This window comes from Festucalex cinctus, chromosome 14 (assembly GCF_051991245.1).
Source record: "Festucalex cinctus isolate MCC-2025b chromosome 14, RoL_Fcin_1.0, whole genome shotgun sequence".
Classification (NCBI taxonomy): Eukaryota; Metazoa; Chordata; class Actinopteri; order Syngnathiformes; family Syngnathidae; genus Festucalex; species Festucalex cinctus.
Genome location: NC_135424.1, coordinates 1,659,865 through 1,675,721, shown reverse-complemented (window position 1 = coordinate 1,675,721; position 15,857 = coordinate 1,659,865).

The following is a 15,857-nucleotide window of genomic DNA, read 5'->3' as shown; positions in this document are numbered from 1 at the left end:
CTTCAGCCCTCTGATTGGCTGAAATGCGCTCACAAAATAACAATTATAATGCCAACTGTTGATTTAGCATGAGCAACTGTTGGTTTGTTTGTTTGTTTGTTTGTTTTCAACTCGAGCGTTTGTTGTTTGTGTGGACTGAAGAATGCGAGTTAGAAGCGACACCGCTTATGCGCCGGCGCCGCCGCCGGTGTTGTTGCGAAAGTCATGCGCTCCCGCAAACACGGCAGCCTTGTAATCTTTCAGGCATTAATCTGCTGCGAAAACAGACCCAACTTTTCTGGAAGGGCTTTCCATGCGGAGGATTTGCCGTCCATTCAGCCTCAGATTATTTCCTCCCACCGTACAAAGTAAAAGCGGCGAGGAAAGAAAAAAAAAAAAAAAAAAGTGGCCACATGCAAAATGGGATTAGAGGACACTTTGAGTCTCTGCTGTTTGTTTTTTTGTTTTTATCCTCACTGGATGCCATAACACATCTTATTTTTTTTATTTTTTATTCTTTGTTGTCGTCACGTTGCATGCAAAAGATCCGTTGGTGTTGCACGGCGAGCAGGCGAAGAACATGCAAACTTCAATTCGAACCCAAACATGCTTTGATGCGGGATGCAAAACAAAACAATATTTAGCAAGCCTTTTAAAAGGTAAATATCTGCATATCTTTAATGATGTGACGTATGTAGTAGCGTATAAATCTTGACAGAAAACGTCGAATGTGTGATTTGTTTGCATCATTTGTTGCATTCAGCGTTCCCTCGTTTATTGCGGATGTTCCGTTCCAAAAACTACCCGCGGAAATGGAAATCCGCGTTCATTTAAAGATTTTTTTTTAAATAATTATTTAAAATTATTTTTTATTCATTTTATTTTGTTTATTTTATTATTCATAATTTATTATTATTATTAATAATTATTTAAAATAAAAAAAATCCCATTAATTATATATATATATGATCATTTTTTTTCGCTTGTTTTTCGTTTTAGAGTAATTTTTACTTTATTATTTTAAATGCTTTTTCATTCATCATATATGTTCTTTTTTCATTTGCATTCATTTTTTCCATTAAAAGTATGTTTTTTTATTTTATTTACTTATTATTCAGCACAGTATATATATATATAAATATATATATATATTTATATATTCGATTCGTATCACGATTCATAGGTCACAATTCGATTCGATACCGATTAATCCCGATACGAATTTATAAGTCGATTGTTGCAAAAAAAATTTATAATTTATTTATTTATTCAAATTTAGAAAATCCTCATCAGTAAACTTGTACAGTGTAAGATTTGTATGAAAATATATTATTTATGTATCTGAAACTTCAGTCTTATAAAGGTTGTCATCTGTTTCATGTTTGAATCGCATTGAAATCAATTATTAAGGCATAATGTTAATCATCATTAATATAACATTCTTCCATGCTTAAGGTGTGAACCCGAAGACGTTTTGGTGAATATTTTCCCATCAAAAATGGATATTTTAAAAATCAATTCGGCTGCCTATTGAATCGATTCGACGATTACGCAATGTAATATCGCGATATATTGCCGAATCGATTTTTTTAACACCCCTATATATCGATTTGGTATATGTTTTTTTTTCATTTTGGTATAATTTTTAGTTTCTTATGAATGCTTTTTAATTCATAATTTGTTTTTACTTTTGATTTAGCCATTTTTTTCCCATGAAAAGTATGTTTTTTATAATTGACTTATTATACAGCACAGCAGCGGCGTGCGGTCAACATGTTCCAATATTGAAAAAAAAATACATATACGCACAACACCAAGCAAGAACATATTTCACGTGCATGTCGGCGTCCATGTTGGCCTCCTTGCTAACCTCTCGCGCGTTCATATTCGCGCGTGAGGGAGCCGCGAAAAGACGGAAACATCTCGGTGTCTCGTTTGCATCTGATAAATAAATAAGGCCGGCCAATCAAGTGTAGCGCGCGCGTGTGAGATGGTTAAAATTGCACGACGGGAGGCGGACGTGTATGCAGATCAGACTTGGGATTGGTTCATTCCGCTGGTTTTTTGGGGGGTTTTTTTCGATTTCTTACGTGAGGAGACAACAATGAAGGAGGAACAGGAAGTGCTGCACACGGGAGGGACAACACACACACACACACCCCTCCCCTTTCCATCGCCGCCGCCCCCCCAACACAATAATGAATTTCAAATAAGTTGTTCACTTGAGGAGTAAGTGGCAGCCACTCTTTAACGCTGCTTTGTCCAGATAATTGATTTTCAAATAGTTTGGAGGATGAGGAAGCTCGAGAGACGAGGAGGAGGAGGAGGAGGAGGAGGTGGAGGGCAGCAGCTACTCGCTGTATTTATGCCTCGATTGTGTGTGCGTGTTGTCAGGACGCTTCAATCGGCGTCGGAAAGAGGGCCGAGGCTGTTGTGCGAGAGCCGTAATTACACTGATACGACTCTGGTAGGCGAGCGCAGGAAAGATGAATTTTTCACGTCCGGCGTCAGGCCCCAACTGCCGCAATAAAAACATGGCCGCCCTTGCTCCGCTGGCCGCGCAGATAACCGAGCGAGCGAGCGACACGGACTCGATGAGATGCATTAGCGGCGGCGTTTGAATTGACAATAGTCATTTGCCGCCTCTTCTTCTTCTTCTTCTTCTTCTTCGAGTCGCTATCAGTCGGCGCCGCTCATCCCTCGTTTAATTCGCAGCCGGGCCCGGCAGCCGCCAGGGTTTTCCGTTATGAATATGCTTAACGCCACCACAAACATCGTACGGCGCACGGGAGAAGATTTTCGAAAAAAAAAAAAAAAGCATCAGCGGGGTAATTGGTTTTGAAGTACATACGGTTTGTTTTCAAGACGCGAGTATTTCGACATGTTAAAAACGACAAAACATAATTAGCCTGCATTTGACCTTTGACCTTAGATTATGAAAAGTCCAATATCGATATGGTTCTTTTATGTATGTATATATATATATATATATATATATATATATATATATATATATATATATATATATATATATATATATATATATACTTAAAAGCTCCACATCTGTGAAAAAAGTCAGGTTAGAAAAAAAAAAAAAAAAAAAAGCTCTCTTTGTGCAGTTCTAGCACCCTCTGATGGCTAGTTTTTTTTTTTTAGTGCAATTTAATTTTCATGAGGGATGTTTTGGCCCTTCTATGTTTAAAACCACTCATTGTCAGATGAAAGTGATTGTAATATGCTTGTGAAGCGAGTCAATATGTGGAGGAACTCAAAGTGTGCTTGCCTCAATATTAAGTGTTATTAGAGATTGGAGAAATATTGTGCTTATTTTTTTTTTTTTTTTTTTTTTTTAAAGTATGAGCTAATTTCTTTACAATATTGTGACCTTTTTTATCGCCAACCTCCCCACAATATTGTGATGATTATCGTATCGTGAGCTTCATATCGTGATATTGTATCGTGATTTTTTTGGATATCGTTACATCCCTTATATATATATATATATATATATATATATATATATATATATATATATATATATATATATATATATATATATATATATATATATATACGGGTGTATATACGTCTATACGGATTTATATATTAGTGTGTGTGTATATATATATATATATATATATATATATTTTATTTTTTAATTTATATATATATATTTTATTTTATTTTTTAATTTATATATATATATATATTTTATTTTATTTTTAAATTTTTATATATATATATATATATATATATATATATATATATATATATATATATACGGGTGTATATACGGGTGTATATACGTCTATACGGATTTATATATTAGTGTGTGTGTGTATATATATATATATATATATATATATATATATTTTATTTTATTTTGTAATTTATATATATATATATATATATATATTTTTTATTTTATTTTTTAATTTATATATATATATATACATATATATATATATATATATATATATATATATATATATATATATATATATATATATATTTCTATATGAAAGATGCAGGTGCATCCGACGGCCACACGTCCGCAGCATGTCGCCGCGTTTGCTGTCTGGCAGGTGAGAGGCGGGTTTGTCGCGTTTCCTTTCCCACCGACTTGAACTCTCAACTCTTTGACAGCCTTTGGCCTCGGGCCTGGAATACGCCGAGCCGAGCCGAGTCGAGTCCTTTTCCCAAAGCGTAATTGAGCGATACGAGCCGCATACGCTAAAAGGGCTCGTCGGCGTCGCCTCTCGTTTAAGCGGCCGATTGTGCGTCTTTGAGCGCGTGAAACCCAAACCTGGCCATTGTGCGAGAGGTGGAGCGAGATGGTCGGATGGCCGGACGGACGGACGGCTCTGCAGCCATTCTCACACGCACACACACGCGTGACGATGACACACACTCGACAGCGCACACTCTCAGCACAAGTTTGCGTGTGTGCGTGTCTTTGCAATCTGATTCGGATTGACAGGATGCTTAGGAGGCTTGCTGCTCACTGTAATTACACACACTTGAGAAATGTCGGCTCTCCGCGTTGAAGAGGAGGCGTGTAATCAACGCTCGCTCTCCGTCTCGCGCGCGCACACACACACACACACACCTGACATTCTTGCAAAGATTAGCAACACACCTTCGAGTGGCTTTGGAATCCAATCCGGGCGCCGAAGAAAATTCAGACACGCATGCAACGGAAGCGTCTCCGTCTGTGTCGACGTCGTCGCCATCAACTTGGAGCTCCGTTCAAAAGGCAGTCGGGTTCTGTTATGAGACGAGAGGCCGTCAAATTTGAAGGCTGCGTTGAACAAAAATGACAAGCATCATAAAGTACAACAAACTCATTCACAACTTTATTTATTTAATTTTATTTTATTTAATTTTATTTAATTTTATTTAATTTTATTTTATTTTATTTTATTTTATTTTATTTTATTTTATTTTATTTTATTTTATTTTTTATTTTATTTTATTTTATTTTATTTTATTTTATTTTATTTTATTTTATTTTATTTTATTTTATTTTATTTTATTTTTTTACTCATTTTGCTCTCCCACGACAATCACATGCAAATTGCCAATTATGCAAATTAGGCAACTACGTCACTCAGCGACTTTTATGCTGCATTCGAGGACGGTCGAAACTCGGATACATCCGAGTTGGTTTTTTCCCCCTCTTCCGACCTGAAAGTGTTCGAGGCGAAAGTAAACAAACAAAATGGCGGATAGTGATCAATTGTTTGTTTATTTTGGTCCTCAAAACTCATTTTTGCCCTCCAGCAAACTTGCTTTCTCGCAATTTGGCTTCATTTCTTGTTTTTATATTAGTCCATAAGCGTTTTATACGGTTCAGTAGTTCAGCGTATAATTTCATGCTGGGAGATAGCAGCATTTCTGTCACGTACGTTGTGTTACATGAAGTTATGTTGAATATTTATGAATGAAGAACGCTATCGAGTTTTACCATTCACAGTCTGTGTTTCCAGAAGGGGTCGCCATTTTGTAGAGTGATGTCACTTGTGGTCCGTCGCTAAAGTCGGGGTCCTTGTTTTTATTCCGACTTCGCAAGTGGAATTTCCGGAAAATTCCGACTTCCGACCATCCTCGAATGCAGCATTAGTACAACCAATAGTGGTGAGTTGGCAACATGGCGCCGAGTCCTGCATCGAGTGCAAAACATCCCCAAACTCAGTCCCGGTTTGTCTTGATCGTGCATTCTCGTCAGCGTCTTGATGGCGGCCATTTACGCCCCCCCCCCCCCGCCGCCCCGAGGCGGCCGCACTCGCCCTTTTAGCATAACAAGCGTGCGCCTTGCCGTCCGGGGTTCCGCGGCCATTACGCAGCCGCCGCCACGCGGGCCGCGCGTTCCCGAACGCCTCCCGCGGGGGCGCTGTCGTCGGAGGCGTTTTTCCATTAAGGCGCTCCATTTTGCGCGCCACTGTGATTTGCGTGCGTTCTTTTTAAATAGTTTGTAAAAAATTCCGGGGCCCCCTTTTTGTATTAAACTGCGCCCCGGTAGAACTATTAAGTAGAGGGACGAACCGCCGCCGTGGCGCCTTTTCAATTCCGTGGCGGCAAGACGTGCGGACACGCCTCCGGCCCCCCCGTGGCGCCGTCGCATCACATTTCCTCGGATTTCGCGCGGCTTTTATGATTACTCCGCCCCCCCTCCTCGTCCGGCTCTCAGAGGAAATTAATTGCGTCTCTCTTGATCTCGAAACAATTACCGTTCCGCCGACTTGTGCTCAGGCTGTCGCGGGCGGACGCTCGCGACGTCCTTGAAGCGGCGTGCAAGCGTCTTATCGGCGTGACCCCCGTCCTCCAGAAGTGAAGCCCCCGCTCCACTAATAATGAACAATTACACAAAGTAACTGTCTCACTTATTTGAAGGCGACATTCTTTGATGAAGGGGATGACGGGACTTGGATTTGGATTTGGTTTGGTCTTGTTTTTGAAAAAAAAAAAAAAAAAAGAAGTCACTTCAGTAAACAACTATGAATATGAACAGAATGATACGATACGCTCCTTTTGAGCTATGACAATGAGCTTTCCATTACCTTTGATGGGACAGTTGCCCCTACCAACATGGCCGCCACACATTGCTTCTGATGGGAAAGTTACGTTGCATTCGAGGATGGTCGGAAGTCGGAATTTTTCCGAGTTCAAACCAGGAAGTGTGTACGGGAACGCCCCCGCCGTGAATGGCAAAAGACGATTTACTCTTGTATAAAACTCGATCGCTATCTTTCTGGAGGTCAAAATGACTTTTAATAACCAAACTAAAAAATAATTTATCACGATCCGCCAATTTGGTTGTTTATTTTTGCCTCGAACGCTTTCAGTTGGATATATCCAACTTCCGACCATCCGCAAATGCAGCATTATTCTTGAAAAAAACAAAACTCGCTTTAGTAAGCGCTCCTTGTGAGCGACGACAATGCTAAGCAAGCTTTCCGTTACCTTTGATGGGACATTTGTGACAGTTGCCCCTGCCAACATGGCCGCAGCGTAGGTCAATGCATTGCTTTTCATGTGACAGCCGCCCCCTTCCAACATGGCCCTCACACACTTTTGATGCTTAAAGTTGCCTCTGCCAATATGGCCGCCGCATATGTCCTTGCATTGCTTTTGATGGGAAAGTTGCCCCTACCAACATGGCCGCCCTAAGTCCATGCATTGCTTTTGGACTGTCACCAATGCCTATGGGGTAATATGCCACGGAAGAAGCGGGACGTGATTTTGCACATCAGTTTATTTTCGGTCCGGGTTGGAAGAACAAGTAGTTTTGACGCAGCCCACACGTCGCAAACCGAACCGGAAACAAACTGTTGTGCAAAAAAAAACAGTCCCGCCTCTTCCGTGGCATATACCCCATATCTAGCTATCTAAAATGTTTCACAAAAAAAGTACATTTAACAAAAAAAAAGTCATTTTTAACAAAAAAATAGTGGATTTTTTTTTTTAAATGAGTACATCTAACAAAAAGATTATTTTTTTAACAAAATAAGGTGTAATTCTGAATTTAAAAAAAAAAAATGCAATTTTTAGTAACAGTGTTTAACATATTCACTGTCAGCCCAGCAAAAACGCATCATTTGACGTCTTTTCCCGTCTATGGCAGTGAATGATGTAATTTTATCCAGATTTTAAATTTTCAGATTCAGATTTAAATTTTAACAAAAAATGAGAATCTTAACAAAAAAAGTGATTTTTTTTTTTTTTTTTTTTTTTTTAAACAAAGAAGTGTGTCAAACTGTGAGCCTGCTCTAGTCTACTACAGATCCGTGACATCATCACAACCTGGATTTGTGATGGTTGGGTTCAACTTTTGAGGTTCGGCCGTAAATAATGATGGAATTTTGTTGTTTTCGAATGACTTCAATGGGAGGCTGGTGCAAACGTTTTTGAACCAAATCAGTAAGCCAAATGAGCTTTCAAATGAGCTTTCACCACGCACAAATATTATTGCATTATTTGCTGTTTGTCAGAATTGTTTTATTCTTTTTTTAAATTCAAGGCGTGTTTTTGTAATTTTTTTTGTTTTTTTTTGTCCTAAACTGACATTTCTTCCTAACGTAGAGAAGCGCAACGTCAAGATAGGGATGGCAAAGTGATCCACACACATGCTCACGTGTCCTAGATTAAAACACAGAAAAGCACTACATGGTTGTGCTGCCTGGGGAACGTGTGCAAGACGTTCGCTGGCCTTTCCTGATCACAAACACGCACACGCACGCAGTCTTGTCTTTCCTGCGCACGCGACTCACTGTCGGCCCCCGCGTCGCACGGTAAGAGACCCCCATCCCTGAGAGACCCATGTGCCCCCCCACCCTCCAATTCCCGATGGGTGTCAGAAAACTGCACCGGCTATTTCTCCCAAAACGACCCCAAAGGTTGTCGCCTGTTCTCAAGTCTTTGTTTTCCCCCTTGAATGGAGCGAGCGCTTATCAATAAAGAGGCCGAGCGCCATAAAAAGACGCACGGGGAAAAAAAAAAAAAAAAATGAACATAAAAAGAAGGAGAAAAGGTTCACTTTTAAACCGCTTACATTTTCTATCAATGCCGAGCAACATAATTAATGTTTTGTGTGTTTTAGAGATGCTGCAGTTTTTCCCACCGACACAAATATACATGTCGAAACAGTATATTGTACATAAATATCAGAATCCGATTTATTTGGCTAAGTATGGAAAAACAGTCAAGGAATTGCTCTTCACATCCACAACCTGTTCAAAAAACACAAAAAATAACAATGACTAACGGAGGAGAAAGAACGGGAAGCCTGGCGGTTTGCTATTTAGTGCCCCAAATTTCTTAGATGGGGGAAAAGGGAAACATGAGGGAGGAGGCAGGGAAAGAAAAACAAGGCACAATCTGTACTCTACTGTACTTACTGTGTACTGTAATATTACTTTTAATGATCCACCACCGGTTCTCAATAGGTTTGCAGTCGGGGTACACACCGAGTTTTCCCCCTTTAAACGCATGTTAGCTGGTGTCGATGTTATTTCTTTGCAGCAGAAGACTCAGTTCTGCTTATTATAACACGGCAGGAAATGGTCAGTTTGTTTTGGACAACTTCTTGAAGCCAAAAGAGGTGACTTGACTTGACTTGACTTGACTTGACTTGACTCGACTCGACTCGACTCGACTCGACTTGACTCTACTTGACTTAACTTGACTGGACTTTATTAAAGTTGACTCACCTTGGCTTGATTGAGCTTGACTTGACTCGACTTGCCTTGACTCATCTTGACGTAATTCGACTTGACTCAGTTTGATTCAGCTTGAATCTACTTGACTATACTCGGCTTGACTCAGCTTGACTCGACTTGGTGAAACCTGACTGACTTCACTTGACTTGATTCGACTTGACTTGACTTGACTTGACTCGACTCGATGTGACTCAACATGACTTAACTCGACTGGACTTTATTAAAGTTGACTCACCTTGGCTTGATTGAGCTTGACTGACTTGACTTGCCTTGACTCTACTTGACTTGACTCATCTTGACTTAATTCGACTTGACTCATTAATTCAGCTTGAATCTACTTGACTCTACTCGGCTTGACTCACCTTGACTCGACTTGACGAAACTTGACTGACTTCACTTGACTTGATTCGACTTGACTCGACTTGATTCAACTTGACTCTATTTGTCTCTACTTGCCTCAGCTTGACTTGAACCGACTCAACTGGACTTGACTCGACTGGTTGGGACATACTGTAGTGGCTGTCTGGTTGCATTTGTGGAGTATGAATGAAGTGGCAAAATCCACCAATGTTTATCTATCTCAAGGGGCGGCCATTTTTTTTTTTAATCACATTTTGTCACGACCGTCACGGCTCACCTGTTTTCTGAAGCTGAGCCGTGATTGGTCATTACGTGATCCCTGACCACCTGTGATGTCATTTTCAAGTCGACGGCAAGTGACAAAATGGCCGCCCCCTGAGATGGATAACTTGGACAGTAGTTTGTCCTTTGGCTTTTGTAAGACTAGGCCTGCAACTTTTCTGTACTTTGGAAGAGTTTTATTGCGGGTCAACAGGATTTGCCGCCATATTGTCAATGAGAATGAGACGTGACATTCGCACCACTTATAAAAGGAGGCGTCATGTCGCCAGTGGCGATCATGAGCGGGCTCAACATATTCAGCCTGTTGAAGGAGAAGAGCTCGGATATGAGATGCGGCCTTTGTCTTCCACGCCGGCTCGCGTTGTGATTAGTAGTGTGGCCTTTTGGGACGGAGACGTAGATTTCCGATTACCTGACAAGTCACCACTGGAATAGGCTACACTTAGCCCATTAAAGATTTTTTTTCCCCCCCCTTCCGTTTCCCTTCCACCGTGACATTTGAGAGTCGGCGAGAAGGCATACGCCAACTCACGCCGCGTCCACTTAGGCCAGGGTAGTAGTGGCGAGGTGGCCCGCCGCCGCCGCCGCCGCCGCCGCCGCGCAAATGGACTTCATTCAGCAAGGCGAACGAGCAACTACGCTGATAAATGCACTTCCTTGAATGTCAGCAAATGTCAGCCCAGAAGCCATTTGCCGCCACTTCCAACACTGACTGACTGACTGACTGCAGCAGGAGGAGGAGGAGGGGGAGGAGTTAGTGATGCACCTGTATAGCGAGGCACGGCCGGCCTACAAACGAAGGCTGGCTCATTTCTGCATGCCTGAGCAATCGAGCCACCTGAGACGCTCGCTCGCTTGCTCGTTCGTACGTTCCCACAAAAAAAAAAAAAAAAAAAAAACTGATTTTCCTCCGTCTCAGGAAGGAAGGAAGATGCCGTCCCATATTTAGAGGCACACAAAGATTTTTTATTTTTTTTTAAATTAATTTATTTTTTTTTAACTGACTGATACCTCATGAACACAAACGTATCAGGACGTGTGCAGTTATAACAACATTATTCCAGTCAATGAAAACTAACAAAATAAACTAGCGTATTTTCCGCACTATAAGGCGCACCTTCAATGAATGACATATTTTATAACTTTTTCCATATAAAGTCGCTAAAGTAGAGGCTGGGGTTACGTTATGCATCCATTAGATGGTGCTGCGCTAAAGGGAATGTCAACAAAACAGGTCAGTCAAACTTTATGAATAGATTACAAACCAGCCTTCTGACAACTCCGTTCACTCTCAAAATGAATCAACAGCTGTTTTCTTATTTTCTCTGAGCTAAAGTATTAGCATTAGCTAGCGATCCAAGATGGCGGGATCTTCTGCGCATGCGCGTCACCGATCGTGCAGGGTCAACGATCGCGTCTTGACAGCGAGACCTGTTGCGGCTCAATATTGATCCATATATAAGGCGCATGGTCAGCTTTTGAAAAAAATTGAAGGCTTTTCGGTGCGCCTTCTAGTGCGGAAAATACGGTACAAGTAAAATTGGAAAAACATTTTAGATTCATTTTTGCGAAAATGTTCATCGTTTTCATCCTCGTCAGTTAATTTAAATGAATTGAATTGAATTGAATTGAATTGAATCGAATCGAATCGAATATCAGGGGTGTGCATCTCTCCACAAAAAGACGATACAATGCGGTTTTCGGTACGTGGGGTGAGAGAAAACGATTCAAGGACGATTCAGTTTGAAAGCGGAACGATTCGATTCCGTTCGAGCGGGATTACGATTCAAGTCGATATGATATTGAAATACGGTTTTCAATCAAAGGTTTGTTTCCTTCCAAGTCGTCGAGGAGCAAAACGAGCAAAATGAAGGTGAAACGATGAATGTTTTTTTTTTTTTTTCTGTCTGCACGAACGCAAACGAGTCAGACAGATTAAACGGTACAAGTTGAAATGATTATTATTTGAGTTAAGGTGATATGCGACGCGTGGCGGAAGATTCCCAGAACAAGCGAATCTGTTGTGGTGCTAATCCTAAATGAAATATGAAAAGAAAGAAAAAAAAAAAAAAAAAAGGATTAGGGCATCCAGTGTCAATAAAAGAAAGCACTTACCCGCACCAAAGGTAATTTGTAACCTTAGCAACCGCTTGTGGAAAATGAATGGGGGGATTACAATTGGCTAGGGCCAACACAAAAACACAGAAATAAATGGTCCTATATAGTTCAAATTGTACTGGAAGGAGAAAAGTTACACAAAAGAAGGATTCATGTGACGATAAGGGCGATATCGTGATATCGTCGTCATGTTCACAATATTTAAAAGGAACACATCTGTTAAAAAAAAAAAAAAAAAAAGTCAGGTTGATTTCCATTTGTGCAGTTCTAGCACCATCTAGTGGCTAGTTTATTAGTGTAATTTAATTTTCATTAGGAATGTTTTGGCCTTCTATGTTTAAAATCGATGCTAATTGTCAGATGAAATGTATCACATTAAAACATTCAATTTAACTTGATACAAAACATTTTTTTCGGGTGTAGTATAAACATGAAAAGGTCAGAAGGTCAGATTTTTTTTTTTTCTCCCATCTTCCACATTGTTCAAGCAGATTGTTGCGAATTAAATCTTTTTTTTTTTTTTTTTTTTATGAAAAATCCAAACGATGACAAACCTTTTAGTAAAAGTCCAACAATCGAATAGTGATGGACTTTTTATTGTTTTGGGAGTCTCACCCCCGACAAAATTGTCGTTTTGAACCGTGAACATGTTTGGATTTTTTCAATCCATCATTTGCAAATCTTTCTTTCTTTTTTTTTCTTTTTTTTTTTTTTTTTTGTAACCTGACCTGCTAATAGTTCTCATCAAGAGATAAGAACCTAACCCTGATTCCCCCTCCCACTTGGTCATGACCGAGCAGCCGGTTGGCAGGCGGGCAAACTAAAAATAGAAACAGCAAACACAAATGTGGAACTTCTCGTCTTGGTCCTGCGTGACGTGACGTGCGTGGGGGGGGCATCCTCCTGTATAGGAAGGAAGTCCACTTGTTGTTTGGGTGGGTTGGTGGTGTGGGGGGGGGGGGGGGTGATGGGGAGGTCGTGGACATCTCTCTGTAACCTCGCCGCGAACCTTCCGACGACTTCTTCCCATTACCTCTGCACGACATTCGCAAGGGGGAGAAGGTGGGGGGGGGTCAAATCAAGGGTGCATGATGCAACAAAACAACATTTCTGAGAGTTAATTATGATCTCCTTTTTGATAAAATTATCCTTATTATCAATTAGAGGACGTGCATAACAACTCAAATAGTCATAACAAGAAAAATAAATAAATAAACTATCACCACAACACGACACCAGAAAATGAAAATCCAAAACATTTAATAAACGATCAACTCAATAAATTTATGAATCATATAATTGTTGATGAAAATAATAAATAATAAGAAGAACATCTCTTACATCTCTTAATAATTTAATGATGGATTTATTTCATCCTACTTTAATAATTATTATTAGTGTTATTTAAATAATAATAATAATAATAATATAATAATAATCATTTGGTGGCTTGAGCCCCCCCACACACAAAAAATAAAATAAAAAATACACATCGGCCTCTTAAAAACCTGCTAACATTAATTTTAAATACAATGTTTTGTCAAATATTTTATTTTTGATTTTACATCAGAATTTCGATTATCTGTGGTATGTTTTATGGCGCTCTGATGGGCACGTGCTTGAATTAATTTGTATTAGACTAATTGGGTCAAATAAATTACTATAATGTTTTTTTTTTTGTTTTTTTTTATGTATCCATTGGATGCACTCACAACATTTTGGCTGCATCAAAAGTTTGCCTTTTAAATGTCCTAATTGTCAGATTGGGATTATCATAATAACGAGTTAATCATTGTTTCCACTGTACGCCAAGCACAAAAAAAACAAACTTTTCGTTCCTTTCATTCATGGGAATGAAAGTGAAATATGAGATGATGCATGGTGTACCTAATCAAGTGTCCGCATATGCGCGTCATGTTTCCCGTCCACGCACGCGCACATTAACGCGAGGCGACTTTGTTTGTTTGTTTGTCGGATGTTGAAAGAGGACGACGAGTCAAGTGGGCCGTAAAACGGGTCGAGGGGCGTCTGATGATGAGCCGTGGGGGGCTTTTTTTTTTTGTTATTCGTCACCGCGTCCATGCACGGGAGACGCACAAGTGCAGCTGCCGCGCATCAATGTTTGATAAGCTTTTTGCGGGATAATGTTTTTCTTCAATGAAATCCACGTCAACATCATCGGCCACGCCCCCCGCGACATCTGCACGCCGCGGCAACAATGAACACATTCGTGATGAAAACTTGGCCTCATCGCCACGCTTGACGTCACGTCTGGTGCACGTTCAGCCTTAACGTGCCTTCATTGAACGCACCTTCATGCATTAAGGTGCGTTCAATGACACTCGTGGAGGAGGAAAGGCGCACCTGTGAACGCACACGTCACTGAAAAAAAAAAAAAAAAGGAGCTCGATTTAGGGCATAAATTACATTAGGGATGATTTTTTATTTATTATTATTATTATTATTATTATTGTTAATGACGTCTAAGTTGAAAAATGTTAACTCAGAGTCTTATTACTGTCAAATTTTTTAAATCCGCAGTGAAAATTAATATCAAATATTATTGGAGCTGTTATTTAATACGGTGATATTTTTATCATTATTATTATTATTTTTATTATTAATATTTTTATTTTTTTATTTTTTAAATAAATAACATTTACAGTGCATTCGTTTATATTCACACACGTTGCCCGGCTATTATTATCATCATTATTAGAAAATTACGAAAAAAAAAAATAGGAAATTCCACGAAAACATAATCAATACTATTTGCAATATAGATATTATTTATATAAAATAAAACTATTATTATTATTATTATTATTATTATTAGTGTTATTGCAATTGTTATTATTATTGTTGTTGTTGGGCTGTTCCTAATTTTTTGTCCCATTCCTGTCGTAAAACTAAATCCCTCATCAAAACTACCTTGTAATAAGCACAATAATAAATCCATGATTCAATGTATTTATTACCTCATCCTTAATATTTCTATATCTGCTATTGAGCTCAGGACGAAGGAATTGCTTCTGATTGGCTGGTGACTGTCATGACCTTTTCTTCCGATTGGCTGCTCGAGCTCATTTGAGTCGAACGTTTCGCTTTTCCTCCCGCGTGTGCACCTGCTATATAACAAATAAAATACAAAATAAAAAAGAGAGGGAGAGAGAGAGAAAAGTATGAAGAATGTGCTGTCTCAAAAGCATGTCGTCATTTGTCGCCTGCAGTTTGGTTTGATCTTCTCATTACAAAAGCTTCTCGTTGTTTCCGGAACATTTCTTGCTGCCGAACTTTATTTTGAAATTGAACATCCTGCTGTACTTGTATCATTACTTTTTTATTTTATTTTATTTTATTTTGCTTATAATTTGAGCATTGACTGCTGAAAGCGGAAAGGATGTGATTCCAAATGAGGTCAGCGGTGACCCGGAAGTAGAAACGCGCACGTTTGCGAGGCCCACCTGTTCGTGTCGCGGTGCCAGAGGAGGGCCAATTGATTTTGAAGTGGTGGTTTAAAAAAGGAGGGAAGGTGGGAGGGAGGGGCGGGGCCTCCCACTCACCACTTCAGGGGCGGGCCAAACTCCGCCATCTTGTGTGTACCTTGATTTGCTGCCATATTAAAAGGCATTTCGGCGAATGCTAGGACTGATGTGGCCTCCGGAGGGCGCTCCATGAAAATCGGGGAAAGAAATCCATCCGTCCATTTTCTTAACCGCTTCTTCCTCACAAGGGTTGCGGGGAGGTGCTGGAACCTATCCCAGCTGGTAGTATAGGCTTGTTACACCCCGAACTGGAAAATAAATCGCCTTCAAGTGGATATTATGTTAAAACGTTCGCGTTTAAATTCTTCCTCCATCTGCTTCGAGGCACGTTTTTTTTTGTTTTTTTTTGTAAACG